Source organism: Mobula birostris, chromosome 1 (assembly GCF_030028105.1).
Source record: "Mobula birostris isolate sMobBir1 chromosome 1, sMobBir1.hap1, whole genome shotgun sequence".
NCBI classification, from domain to species: domain Eukaryota; kingdom Metazoa; phylum Chordata; class Chondrichthyes; order Myliobatiformes; family Myliobatidae; genus Mobula; species Mobula birostris.
The window spans coordinates 51,675,941-51,691,648 of record NC_092370.1 but is presented as its reverse complement, the minus strand read 5'-3'; positions in this window follow the sequence as shown (position 1 = coordinate 51,691,648).

The following is a 15,708-nucleotide window of genomic DNA, read 5'->3' as shown; positions in this document are numbered from 1 at the left end:
ATCAAACAGTATATTAATACTGTTACTCAAATATTACTGAAATATTCAATACACAACACTCCTCCCTGATTAGCTATAAGCTCTCTTTCCTGCTTGCAGGTGAGACTTGTGGCTGTGAAACAATGTCAGGCTCTGGAGCCTCCTCCATGGTGGTTATGGGAGTTAACTATGGGATTGCAGGAAGTGGTTCTGAGTGCTCTGACCACCTTCCTTTTCTAACAATTGACTCTGTTCTCTTCAAATGTTCGATGTGTCATCTCCATCTATAAGCGAGTAGCCCAGTTCTGTCCTTAATCTTTCTGAGTACCCATTTTTGATCACCCCTATAGTGCCTTGCCAGGACTGTTTGTCCAGGAATCTTCTTGTTTGTGGTGCTGTCAATTTGTCTCAGTTGCTTGTCCTGTATTCTCCTTCTGAGATTGGGTTTGAGGAGATTTAAGCATGAATGCAAGGGATGACCCAGTAACAGTATAGCTGGTGAGTTCAAGCAATGCACATCAAAGTTACCGGTGAACGCAGCAGGCCAGGCAGCATCTCTAGGAAGAGGTACAGTTGACGTTTCGGCCGAGACCCTTCATCAGGACTAACTGAAGGAAGAGCTAGTAAGAGATTTGAAAGTGGGAGAGGGAGGGGGAGATCCAAAATGATAGGAGAAGACAGGAGGGGGAGGGATGGAGTCAAGAGCTGGACAGTTGATTGGCAAAAGGGATATCTGGTGAGTTGTTGGGTGTGGAGTGTGCTACAATGTGATATGTAAGGAGAAAACTGGCAAGCTTCTGATTCAGTGTCGGTGTAGTGTGTTCTGCTGACATTGCTCGCAGTGCACTCTTTAAATTCTGGACTAACCTTTCCACCAAACCTTTGATAGACGCGTGATACAGTGCAGCTATAATATCTTACTCTTATTCTATTTATTTTCAGTAATGACTGTAACTATTTCGTAACAAACTGTGATCCATTGTCACTGACTAAATGTTCTGGAGTACCTGCCCTTGAGGAGAGGCTTCTCAATACTTCAACAATGTGTGTGGCTGTAGTGGAGGCTATTGGAACACTTCTGGCCACTTTGTAGCTGTATTCACTACTACCAAGAAATTTGTGCCTAAGAATTGTCTGGCAAAATCCACATGAATCCTCTGCCAGGGCAATGCAGGCCATTCCCAGAGATGGAGAGGCACTGCTCTTGGCATCTTCTGCATGTGCTGGCTTTCCAAACAGTACATGGCAAGCTGCTTGATCTGTCAATCTAGCCCAGGCCACCAGACAAAACTTCAAGCCAACAATTTAGTTTTGACCATCCCTAAATGACTGACATGTAGCTCCTCCAACACTTTAACTCTCAGCTTGGATGGTACAACAACTCTCAATCCCTACATAAGGCAACCCCCAAGCGCAAGTTCATCCTGGTGCTGGAAAAATAGGGGAACTGGGATTTCTAGTTCATATTCCAGCCATTTTAAGTAGCCATATAGACCTGAGGTAGTGTGGGGTCCTTTCTCTTTTCCATTTGGATCATCTCTGCAGTAATAGTGTGACTTTCACTTTGCGTGAGGGAGAACACAACAAGAGAAGTGTCCACTTTTGTAAATTTTTCAGGTACAGTATTGCCTTTTCCAAGAGTAAATGTGACAATCCATCAGCAGTTCCAAGATTAGCTGTGCTCTTGAATTCGATCTTTTAATCATGCCCTCCAAGAAACAAAGCCCTTCTCTGCCTTTGTGCTGTTGCTGTTCGTGGATTGCAAATGGATACTAGTGGTTGGTGGTCAGTAATGGGGGTAAACTCTGTTCCATACAAGTACTGGTTGAAACGTTTTACATCCCAAATGAGACTCAAGGCCTCTCTGTCAATCTGTGCGTAAGTTTTCTCTGCAGTGGTAAGGGAACGTGGTGCGAAGGCTATGGGGCATTTAGTCCCATCACTCACAGTGTCTCACATAGTACCGTAAGGTGGGAGGTAACAGGTAAGTTTTACTGGATGATGTGGATCATGATGTGTAAGTATAGTGTCTGACATCATTTCCTTCACACTGCATTGTCCATTGCCATTTTTTTCCACTCTGTAATAATCAAAGGGTGGGTCCCAGTAGCCTGGTTTCACAGGAACCTATTACAGTCATCGACAAACCCTAAAAAGGACCGCAACTGTTACACATCCTTCGACTTTGGGGTATCCACCACTGCTTGAATTTCTCAGCACATTTGTATGATCCTTGTGCTTTAATGTTGTGGCCGCAGTAAGTGATACTGGTTTAAATAATTCACATTTCTGGGAGATGTTCCTTGTCATCCTCACTCGAAACAATGATGTCATCTAGGCAACACTGAATGCCTGGACAGCCTTTCAGCACCTCAGAGTTCAACGTTCAAAGTACATTTATTATCAAAGTATGTATATGATATATAACATAGAGATTCATCTCCTTGGCGGTCACAGAACAAGGAACCCAATAGAGCCCATTAAAAAAAGATCGGTGAAATATCACCCTATATGCAGAAAAAAAAACAAATCAAGCAAATATTAATATTCAGAACTGAAGTTCACAAGAGTGCAAGGAAATCTTATTTCCACATCAGATTCAGACCTAAATTTTCAAGAGATTCTTTATTTTCCATGACTTGGAGAGCCATCCCTCCTGAGAACAGCAACTCTGCCTTTTGTTACGAAAGAGTTCATTCATATGACATATAGACGATTATTAGTGATAAAACAGGAACTTTGCCCCAGATATTTTCAACTGAATAAAAACACTCAAGTTACATAGTCTTGTGATTTACACACATAGTAGGCTGAAGGGCAGTACCTGATTTCTGCTGATTTATGCATTGAGCAGTACAGACAAGCAATACTATAGTCACGCAAAGGTATGAACCCCTAGTTTGGCAAACTTCCTCCACTGAGAGTGAGTTCACTGCCAATAAGTCAGTCACAGCCGATCCAGGAGCTTTTAGTTGCAGGCCATAGCCTTGAGTGCAGAGATGAATAAACTCCACGAGCAGTGAGCTGAACATTGGCCTGTCACTCTCCTCCGGCTCCAACCCCCTGACCTTTTCAACCTGGCCCAGCACTTAAATCAGTCAAACAACGGGTTGTTCCTCAGTCTCAGACATGTGCCCTGCTGCTTCAATACGCTATTAGACCCAAGTCCCACTGCTTTGATTTGGCCTGTATCTGACCTTTCCAAACTGGCCTGGTGCTAAAACCGATCAAGCATCAGGTCAACACATACCAAATGCTGGAGGAACTCAGCAGGCAGGACTCACCTATTGAAAAGAGTAAATAGTTGACATTTCAGGCCAAGACCATTCATCAGGGCTGGAAAAAGCATGTGAAATTGGAGTAAGAAGGTGGTGGGGGGAGGGGAGGGGAGGGAGAAGTACAAGATGGCAGGTGATAGGTGAAACTGGGAGAGGGAGAGGGGTGAAGTAAAGAGCTGGGAAGCTGACAGGTGAAAGAGGTAAAGGATTGAAGAAGGGGGAAATTTGATTGGAGAGGGTAGTAGACATTAGAAGAAAGAGAATGGAAGGAGCACCAGAGGGAGGTGATGGGCAGGTAAGGAGATAAGGTGAGAGTGGGAAATGGGAATGGTGAAGACGGGAACAAATACTGGAAGTTCAAAAACTTGATGTTCATGCTATCAGGTTGGAGGCTACCCAAATGGAATATAAGGTGTTGCTCCTCCAACCTGAGGGTGCCCTTATCGTGACAGTAAAGGAAACCATCTGGTAACATGTCGAAATTGGAATGGGAAGTGGAATTAAAATGGATGGCCATTGGGAGATCCTGCTTTTTCTGGTGGACAGGGCATAGGTGCTTGGTGAAGCAGCCTCCCAACCTATGTCAGGTGTCACCGATATACAGTCGGGCACAGCAGAAGCACCAGATCCGGTAGGTGACCCCAACAGATTCACTGGTAAAGTGTCCCCTCACCTGGAAGGACTGTTTGGGGCCCTGATTAGTAGTGAGGGAGTGGGTGTAGGGCAGGTATAGCACTTGTTCCATTTGCAAGGATAAGTGCCAGGAGGGAGATCAGTGGAGAGGGACGGATGGACAGGGGAGTTACGTAGGGAATGATCCCTGCAGAAATCAGAAAGTAGGGAGAAGGGAAAGATGTGTTTGGTGGTGGGACCCCACTGGAGATGGCAGAAGTTACAGAGTATTATGTGCTGGACACGGAGGCTGGTAGGGTGGTAGATGAGGACAAGAGAAACCCTATCTCTGGTAGGGTGGCAGGAGGATGGGGTGAGAGCAGACGTGTGTGAGATGAAAGAGATGTGGTTGAGGGAAGCGTTGATGGTGGAGGAAGGGATGCTTCTTTCTTTGAAAAAAGAGTAACACAATTTGTTTGCCCAGGCATACTTCGTTCTAGATGTTGCATTTTTACTCATGCTCACTTTCATTCCTGACTGCAACTCAGTCGTGACTCTGGCTGCTGTTCCCAATGATACAGCGATTCAAACTATTCTTTTAAATATGAATTGTGTTTCAGTTAGGAGCCATTCTTGAATGTTTCTTGTCAGATTCCACAAACTAAACTGTCTCTCAGTGCATCATTTAGGCAATGACTGAACTGAGAATGCCTAGACAATCTCTTCAATTCAGCCACATAAGCGGAAATTGATTCCCTATCCTTTTGATTCTGCTTATGAAACCTAAAGCATATAACAATCAACAATAGCTTTGGTTTTAAATATTCCTGCATTACTTTCATGATATCAGCAAAGCTCCTTTGGGCTGGTTTGTTTGGAGGAGTTAAACATCTAAGCCTCAGAGAGGGATCAGAAGTGGAGAGAGAGAGAGCAGTTTCATGTTCCTGGGTGTCAAGATCTCCGAGGATCTAAGCTGGTCCTAACATATGGATGCAGTTATAAAGAAGGCAAGACAGCAGATATACTTCATTAGGAGTTTGAAGAGATTTGGCATGTCAACAAATGCACTCAAGAACTTCAATAGTCATACTGTGGAGAGCATTCTGACAGGCTGCATCACTGTCTGGTATGGAGTGGGGGGGGGGTTGCTACTGCACAGGACTGAAAGAAGCTGCAGAAGGTTGTATATCTAGTTGGCTCCATCTTGGGTACTAGCCTACAAAGTATCTAGGGCATCTTCAGTGATTGGTGTCTCAGAAGGGCAGTGTCCATCACCCAGGGCATGCCCTTTTCTCACTTTTACTATCAGTTAGGAGGTACAGAAGCCTGAAGGCGCACATTCAGCGATTCAGGAACAGCTTCTTCCCCTCTGCCATCCAATTCCTAAATGGACATTGTACCTTTGGACACTACCTCAGTTTTTTAATATACAGTATCTCTGTTTTTTGCACATTTTATAATCTATTCAATATATGTATACTGTAATTGATATACTTATTTATTATTATTACTTTTTTCTCTCTTCTATATTATGTGTTGTATTGAACTGCTGCTGCTAAGTTAACAAATTTCAATTTCACAACACATGCCGGTGATAATAAACCTGATTCTGATTCTGAAACTGCATGCTTTTGCACCAATTGCACTCAGCAAAACTGGCACTTGCTTCTCAGAGGCTATTCCACTTGCTTTATAATACTGATCAATTCACTTAGTATATAAGATCCAGTTATATCTTGTGCAATTGAGTATATTTATCTTTCTGATGAAGCAACTTATTTCTGCTATTTTTTAAATTTATGATTACTATCACGTGATACTCACTGCTTATGAACCCATGAATTTGTCCATGAATTTGCCTTTTTTTTTAACTTGACAATCTCTGTCCCTTCCTGAAGAACACATGTGCTTTATTTTTACTCAACCATTTCTTGGTGTGCTTTTTTAAAACTCGAACGTCTCACCCAGAGTTGTGTCACAGGGGCTGATGAAATGAGTGATTCCCCAGGTCGGAGACCGGTCTTGGCTTGGAAGTTCATATGGGCAGTGAGTCCTAGGTATGGATGGGAGTCACAAGGGGTCGGAGGTTGTGAGAGCTTGGAAGTTAAGGTTCAAGCAAATCCGGTTGGAGGCCTCTTTGACAGTGTGAGTGGGTTGGAGGGAGGGATGGGAAAGGGGCTCGTTTTGCCATTGTTGTCTTGTTGTTGATGTTGTCGTTGTTCTGTGGACCATTGTGGGCATGGTATGTTGGTGCCAAAATGTGTGGTAACAATTGCGGGCTGACTCCAACACATCCTTGGGCGTGCTGGTTGTTAAGGCAAAGGTGGCATTTTGCTGTATGTTTTGATGTACGTGTGATAATTCTAAATCTGAACCCGAAGTCAAGCACCATTTCAATGTTGTTGATGGAACTGCATCAGCCAGTCCCTCTGGCAGCCATTCGCAAGTCTGTGTGAATAGGTTGCCCCTAAACTTCTTCACAAATCTCTCCCTCTTACCATAACTCTATCTTCTGATTCAACATCACTGTGAAAAAAAGACGGTGCATATTCACCCTACCAATGTTCTTAATGATTTTACACATTTCTATCATATCACCCTCATTCACCGATGCTCTGGTGAATCAAGTCCTAGCCTGCTCAACTTCTGTCTATAACTCAGTCCCTTGAGTCCTTGCAATATCCTCATAAATCTCCCCAGCACTTTTTCCAATTTAACTAATTTTCTGTATAAACTGTGGTGGATACAATTCTGGTTCCTTTACGTCTTGCCTTTCTGCCATCCTGAGATCCAAATATTCTTTCAGGTGAAGCTGCAATTGCTCCTATTTTATGTATTTTATGCTCACAATGTGGCGTTTTCGACCTGGACTGCAGAGCGTGAATGCAGATCAGGTATTTGTTCTGCAGAACACATCCTTTCTGTCTATGAGAGCGACCCTGAGCCTCCAGTTCAGAATCAGGTTTCATATCACTGGCATTTGTCATGAAATCTTTTGTTTTGTGGCAACTGTACATTGCAACAAAATAATAATAATAAACTATAAATTACAATAAAATATGTGTATTATATGTACACACACACATGTATATATGTATATATAACTTAAATAAGTAGCGCAAAAAGAGACTAAACAATAAGAAAAAGTATTGTGTTGGTGTACATGGGTTTATTATTTATTCAGAAATCTGATGGCGGAGGGGAAGATGCTGAAACTGAAACATTGAGTGAGTGTGTGTCTTCAGGCTTCTATACCTCCTCCTTGATGGGCATGTTCTGAGTGATGGGGGTTATTAAAGATGGATGCCACTTTTTGAAGGTGTCCTGGATGCTGGGGAGGCTAATGCCCGTGACAGCGTTGGCTGAATTTACAACTTTCTGCACTTTTTTCTAATACTGTGCAGCAGCCCCTCCATACCAGATGGTGATGCAACCAGTTAGAATGCTCTCCATAGTACATCTGCAGAAATTTGCAAGATTTTGGTGACATACCAAGTCTCCTGAATATAATTGCTGTTGTGCCTTCTTTGTAAGTGCATGAATATGTTGGACCTAAGGTAGATCTTCAGGGATATTGACACCCAGGAACTTGAAACTGCTTTCCCTTTCCACAGCGACACATACAAAACGCTGGAGGAACTCAGCAGGTCAGGCAGCATCTATGGAAAAGAGTGAACAGTTGATGTTCTGGGCCAAGACTCTTCTTCAGGCAGGACTGAGAGGGAAAGCGGGGCAGAACCCTTTCCACTGCAGATCCCTCAAGAGGACGAGCATGTCTTCCCTCAATTTACCCTTCTTGGAGTCCACAATTAATTTCTTGTTCTTACTGATGTTGAGAGCAAGATTATTATTGTGACACCATTCAACCAGCTGATCTGTCTTGCTCTGAGTGCCCATCTTCACTGCTTTGGCTTTGGCCTCCTATATTTCCCCACTAGCACTGAATGCAGCAGCAAAGAGGCAAACACGAGGAATTCTGCAGATGCTGGAAATTCAAGCAACACACATCAAAGTTGCTGGTGAACGCAGCAGGCCAGGCGGCATCTCTAGGAAGAGGTACAGTCGACGTTTCGGGCCTCCTGACGAAGGGTCTCGGCCTGAAATGTCGACTGCACCTCTTCCTAGAGATGCTGCCTGGCCTGCTGCGTTCACCAGCAACTTTAATGCATGTTGCAGCAGCAAAGAGTATTATTTCAACCTTCATCTGCACATTTTGTAATCCTCAGTGCTTACTAGTGTATCTTACAATTTTAGGTAACTATTATTTTTGTTTCTACTCTCTCTGCAAATGTGGTTTTACCTCTTCAATTTAAATTTCTTTATCTTTACTCTTCTGTCTCTCAGTTTCTAAAGTACTTCATTAACTTTGATGTGCACTATATCATAGGTATTTTCCCCTTTATTTACCACTCCCTTTCTTTACAGCTTAAAACCTGCTTGTTTTCATGTTTTTCCAGATGAAAAAGGTTTTTATCCTAAATCTGTTGTTCACCCAGCTGATACTGCCTGACTTGTTGACTGTTTCCATCACATCTTTGCTTGAAACTCAATTAGACTAGTATTGGCAAGTAGATAAATTGCACCTTAGGTACACTAAAGCCTTTCATATTCTCAGATTTCATTGAGTATAGGGAAAATGCATGGCAAAGAAATCACTTAATGCTTAAGGTCAAACAAAGTTTAAAATAAAAGACTGCATTGACTTGATTTGATAATAAGAACACCATCATTTAAGGCAAGGAATGAGAATGTTGTTTGCATTCAAAGATAAACAATGATTAAGGACAATCATGTTTGGAGATCTGGACCTCAAATTTGGTACAAAACTCACAGTCCACTGGGCAAACATGCAAATATTATTTTATATTTTACTTACAGATATAGAGCAGAATAGGCCTTTCTGGCTCTTTGAGCTGTGCTGCCATCAGCAACCCCTGATTTAACACTAGCCTAATCATAGGACAGTTTACAATGACTAATTAACTTGCTAACCAGTACATCTTTGGACTCCGGGAGGAAACCGCTGCGCCCGCAGGAATCTGACACATTTTGCGGGGAGGACATAGGGGTTGAACTCCAAACTCTGACGTCCCAAACTGTAATAGCATTGCGTTAACCACTGTGTTGCCATGGTGCCTGAATTAACAATGAAAACAGACAGGCTTGTTCCTGTTGATGAGATGACAATGGTAAGATGATAGCTCTGAGGAGGCCAGATTTATTTTCATCAGCACCTTTTTAAGGTGCAAACTTCAGAGGAACAAACTCATTTGTAACATTTAGAGTGTTGCTAAGTTCAAACCTATATCTCCACCATGTTGTGCTGCTGGCTGCACTGTACAAATCAAACAATTCATGGTCTTAAAGTAGGCAATTAGGTGATGACAGTATAAGCAAAAAGAAAGGTTACATCAATAAAATTGTCGCAGATAATATCAAAATCAGAATCAGAGTCAGGTTTATTTTCACTGACTTATTTGACTTTGTTGTTGTTCACCAGCAATATAGCGCAAAAACATTATAATTGCAATAAATTACAAAATAAATAAATAGTGCAATAAAAAGGAAGAACAAAGTATTTGCTATCTCCAAAGGTTCACAAACCATTCAGAAATCAAATTTCAGAGTGGAGAAACCTGTTCTTAAATTATTGAATATGAGTTTTCAGGTTTCTGTACCTCCACCCTGATGGTAGTAATGAGAAGAGGGTATGTCATGGTCAGCGAGGGTCTTTAGGGAAAGATGCCACCTTCTTGAGTCACCATGTATTCAAGATATCCTCAGTGGTGGAGAGGATTGTGCCCTGATTGAACTGGCTGATCCTACAACTGTCTGCAGCCTCTTGTGATACGGTGCACTGGAGCGTCCATACCAGGCTGTGTTGCACCCAGTCAAAATGTTTTCTCCTCTACACTTATAGATATTTGCAATTGCTTTTGGTGACATTCCAAACTTCCTCAATATTCCTAACAAAGTAGGGCTGCTGGTATGTCTGCTTCATGACTGCACCAATGCATTGGGCCCAGGATGGATCCACTAAATTGTTGATGCCCAGGAACTTGAAGCTGCTCATTCTTCCCTCTGCCAATTCCTCAATGAAGATTGGTGTATGCTCTCTCAACTTCCCATTCATAAAAAAGGAGGCTTCAGGAAATATTTTGTTGAAGCAAATTGCTAAGAGCTCTAAATGGTATCATGCCACATTCCAAGAGGTAATTAGGGTGATTTTTTTCTGAGAGTATCTGGAGTTACGTCAAAGTAATGCCTTAAAGTGACACGAAAGTTAAAGAAGAGTTTGCAAAGCGACTTGAAAAAGAATTGACCATCAGTAAAGAGAGAATGTGTGTGTTAATACTTAGGTTATAGCTAAGGTTTAAATTTTAGCAAACCCAGAATATGCAAGTGTGGTTAGAAAAAAGTTTATAATATTTGTAGTATTATCATAAGTTTCCTGTATGATCTTGAGCCATTTGAGCTGTAGGGTAAAGTCTGATCTTGAAAAATGAGATCACCTGTTAAGTTCATTCAGTAGTTTTTATTTAACCTCAATCTTTCAACTGACCATTTACACATATCTGATGTTTTCTGTTTTGAGTTAATTAGTTTTCAACATTACTTTTTCTTATTTCTTATTTCAGCATTCCAGTTGCATGCATAATAGCTTGGTATGGCAACAGCTCTGCACATCACAGGATCAGCCTCCCCTCCACAGACTCTGTCTGCACATCCCACCACATCCGTAAAGCAGTTAGCAGAATCAAAACCTTACCCACCCCTGATGTTCACTAGTCCCATTTTTGTTAGATTATGAGAACACTCAGTCCTCTTTTATTGTCATTTAGAAATGCATACATGCATTAAGAAATGATACAATGTTTCTCCGGAGTGCTATCACAGAAAACAGGACAGACTAAAGACTAACATTGACAGAACCATATAATTATAACATATAGTTACAGCAGTGCAAAGCAATACCATAATTTGATGAAGAACAGACCATGGGCACAGTAAAAAAAGTCTCAAAGTCCTGAGTCGATCAACTCCCGAGTCCCCGATAGCGGCGGCAAAAGAGAGAAACTCCCTGCCATAAACCTCCAGGCGCCATCAACTTGCCGATACCTTGAAAGCAGCCGACACTGAGTCCATCAGTCCGAAAACTCCGAGCTTCCGAGCAGCCTCTCCGATACAGCCTCCCGAGTGCCATCCTCTGCCGAGTGCCTTCGACCTCTCTCTGGCCGCTGAAACACGCAAAGCCAAGGATTTTGGGGCCTTCAGCTCCGGAAATTCTGGTTACCACACAATAGCAGCGGCAGCGAAGCGGGCATTTCAGAAGTTTTCCAGATGTTCCTCCGTGCTCTCACATCTGTCTCCATCAAATCAGAATTGTGCACGGTCCCCTACTTGACAGATTACAGACGTCACCAACGGAGTGGCCGCGCACGCTGCTGTGGCGCCACCATCTTCTCCCCCCTCCCGGGCAGAAGACATTAAAGCCTGAAAGCACATACAGTACCAACAAGTCAAAGAACAGCTTCTACTTGGCTGTTACAAAAAAGTATTGAATGGTTCTTTAGTATGATAAGATGGACTAAGTATGGAGACAGAAGACACTGGAAATACTCAGCAGGTCAGGCACCATCCATGGAGTTTTCAGGTTGAAGCCTTTTATTATAATTAGGAAATCAAACATGCTTTATGTTGGAGAGGACAAAGAAGATGTCTGTGGAAACCAAGTGAATGGTACGGGTGGTCTTCATACCAGCTGTGAAGGGGTCTTAGAATCACACAGCATGCCCGAGTCCATATGGACCATCAACTATCCATTAACACTAAGCCTACACCAATGTATTTTTTATCTTCCCTCATTCTCATCAGCTCCATCCAGGGTAGCCATCAAAATCAAAGACTCCACCCACCCCAGACATTTGCTCTTCTCCAATCTCTTGATGCGCAGATGATACAAAAACCAGAAAGCACGTACCACCAGGCTCAAGGACAGTTTCTATCCCATTATCAGACTACAGAATGGACGATATATCGACTCTTGGCCTCACAATTTACCTTGATATAGCCTTGCGGTTTATTTTTTAGTAGTACTGCACCTTTTGTAGCTTTTACACTTTATTCTGTGTTATTATTGATTTATCTTATTCTAGTTCATTGCACTGTGTAATGATTTGATCTGTATAAACGATGTGAAAGACAAGTGTTTCACTGTATCTTGGTACATGTGACAATAATAAACCAATGCAATACCAATTTTCATCAATGTCGCCATTATTTTAAGTTCAACTCTTCACTAGAATTATCATGTGACAACATAATTTCATAAATTTACACAAAATAATGACTTGGAAAAGAATATGCTTAGCCATCGCTTCTATCTAATAACAATTGCTGGTAAAGCAGAATAGAATAACAGTAAGTTTCTGTATAATATTGTGGAAAGGGTAATTATATTCTGTAAACTTATTGAAACCTTTTGAAGATATCATTAGGTTAGAAGGCAAGCAATAGACTGTTAATAGTATATTTGGATTTCTGGAAGGGATTCTGAACAAGAACCACACAAGGGATTCTGATGTATCACCTCCAATTTATGAGAGGTGTGTAATATATTAACATGTATTATGTTCAGTTAAAAGACAGACAGGAGGAATAAAAGGTAATTTTCAGAATGGCAATGTAGAGGAAATGTGCTGCAAGTTTATAATCTCTATGATTCCATTAACTGAGGCAATGAACTATAAAGAGCCATTATTGGTTATATTAGGTTAGTGAGGATGATTCATGGTGTTGTAAACAAGCTGTAGAGGAGTGGAAACTGGTGAATGGACAAGGAAGTGACAGGTGGAATAAAAGGGTGGAAAGTCTCAAGTTATTCACTTTGATAGGAAAAACAATGTTTATTAAATGGGTGGGGAAGGAAAAGGTGACTTAACATTGGCCTTTAGAAACTATATATGGTTTTAGTCTCCATACCTCATGAAGTATATAATGCAGCAAAGGCTCATTAAATCAGCAGCCCTCCCATCCCAGCAGTCAAAGTGGAGAGATTCAGTATACTTGAACTATCACAAAACATGAGAAAATCTGCAGATGCTGGAAATCCAAGCAACACACACAACATTCTGGAGGAATTCAGCAGGCCAGGCAGCATCTATGGAAAAGAGTACTGTCGATGTTTCAGGCTGAGATCTTTCATCAGGACTGGAAAAAAAAGATGGGTCAGAGTAAGAATGTGTGGGGGAGGGGAGGAAGAAACACAAGGTGAGAGGTGAAACCAGGAGGGGCGGGAGGGGTGCAGTAATGAGCTAGGAAGTTGATAGGTGAAAGAGATACAGGGCTGGAGAAGAGGGATTCTGATAGGAGAGGACCGAAGGCCATGGAAGAAAGAGAAGAGGGAGAAACACCAGAGGGAGGTGATGGGCAGATAAGGAGATAAGGTGAGAGAGAAGAAATGGGAATGGAGAATAGTGAAGTGGGGGCATGACCAGAAGTTAGAGAAATCAATTTTCATGGCATCAGGTTGGAGGCCACCCAGACGGAACATAAGGTGTTGCTCCTCCAGCCTGAGTGTGACCTCATTGCAGTAGTAGAGGAGGCCATGGACTGACATGTTAGAATGAGAAAGGAAAGTGGAATTAAAAAGGGTGGCCACCTTGTGTTTCTTCCTCTCCTCCCTTCACATTCTTACTAAGACTCTTCATCTGTTTTTCTCCAGGCCTGAAGAAGGGTCTCAGCTCAAAACATCTACTGTACTCATTTCCATAGATGCTTCCTGGCCTGCTGAGTTCCTCCAGCATTTTGCGTGTGTTACATTTGGACTATATTTTCTGCATTTTTGTATTCTTGTTGAATGGCATTAATTCTATAGAGAGCTTAGGTGTAGATGCTGAAGCAGCACACATCAAAGTTGCTGGTGAACGCAGCAGGCCAGGCAGCATCTCTAGGAAGAGGTTCAGTCAACGTTTCAGGCCGAGACCCTCCATCAGGACTAACTGAAAGAAGGGCTAGTAAGAGATTTGAAAGTGGGAGGGGGAGGGGGAGATCCAAATGATAGGCGAAGACAGGAGGGGGAGGGATGGAGCCAAGAGCTGGACAGGTGATTGGCAAAAGGGGTATGAGAGGATCATGGGACAGGAGGCCCAGGGAGAAGGAAAAGGGGGGGGAAAGCCCAGAGAATGGGCAAGGGGTATAGTCAGAGGGACAGAGGGAGAAAAAAGAGAGAGAGAGAGAGAAAGAATGTGTGTATATAAATAACGGATGGGGTACGAGGGGGAGGTGGGGCATTAGCGGAAGTTAGAGAAGTCAATGTTCATGCCTGGCCTGCTGCGTTCACCAGCAATTTTGATGTGTGTTGCTTGAATTTCCAGCATCTGCAGAATTCCTCATGTTTGCGTGTAGATGCTGAAAGTCTGTTTATCCTAGACAGTGAGGATTAACAAATTTTACGACATATGCCGAAGATATTAAGCCTGATTCTGATTCTGAGTCTTTCATTAAAAACAAAAGTTTGGACTAAAGAAATTGGCCATGTCAGATTAGGATTAGGAGGTATTCCATCACTCAGGACTTCATATCCTTGAACTTTTCTTTTTGTATGCTTAGTTTTTACGTGTATTCAAGCCAGAGGAATAGTTGACTTCTGCAGAAACCGGACTGTAGGGGAGACACTGGAAAATTGGAGTTCATCTTGAAGTTCATCATGCTCATATAATGGCAGAACAAGCTCAGGGCATTGTATGTCTTTTCCCCACTCCTACTTATTATATTAACTGGCATGTACTTCTCCAAGTGTCAGTAAGAATTCATTACCTTCAACTGCTCAATTGGAAAGGTGTCATTAGTTTGATGTTTATCGCATTTACAGTTCTGATTTAGAAATATACCCAATAAATAACTTTAAATAATTTATAGGAAATAAATAAATTTGTGAGATGATATTGATATTTGGAAAAGGAAATTTACAGTTTAAATTTATCATATCTGTGTCAGTAGAGGTCTACATTATCTTTTATTATATAACTGTAAAATACTTCTGAATTCCACTGCAGTAAGACTTCTGTAAATCATGGCACTGGTTGTGTTTTGAATTACGTATTAAACTGAAAATCCAACATAATCATTCTTTGCTGGAGACAAGAATAATGTAACATCAGACAACAAGATGTCTGGCATAATAATGAATTATAGCACTGTCAAACTCTCTGACTGTATTATTGATTCTGAAAATTCAAGGCCAAAGCTGTTAAGTACTCAAAATGTTACACACACACACTGACAAGAGTTCGGTGATGGCCTCAGTGCTGAGGGAGAGACACAGAGAGCGGAATAAGCTGAGTTTTAATCAGAATTGTACAGAACAAAAAGAAAATAATAAACACTTGGCTAACAGGACCATTAACTGAAACCCTCACACTAAAATCTAACGCCATCACTGTGGCTCAGAAGCCAAAACTAAATACTAAATTAATAGAGCTCCTTTACAGCATTGATCTAAATTTTAATCTTCTTTCCTGGAAGGTGGACTAGGGTAAGCAGCGAGCATTGCCATTGCTGTGCTTTGTTCAAGACTTGTCAAGACTGAAATGAAAGGAAGGAGTTAAAATGAGTTTCAATTTCAATTACCAAGAAACCCAAATTGTGTGGAATGTTCATTCTCACGTGTGTAATTGCTGACTTTTTCCAGTTGCCCGCCTGTGAGAGTGCCCAGACTGTGTGGCAGTGTCTGCCATTGTGACAAGGCGTCTCTCCCTAGCTGAATTTGCCGAGGTGGCAGAGGCCTGTGTCCGCTGAAAGTCCCGAATGCGTGGTTTGTCCAGGGTGCTTCAAGCCA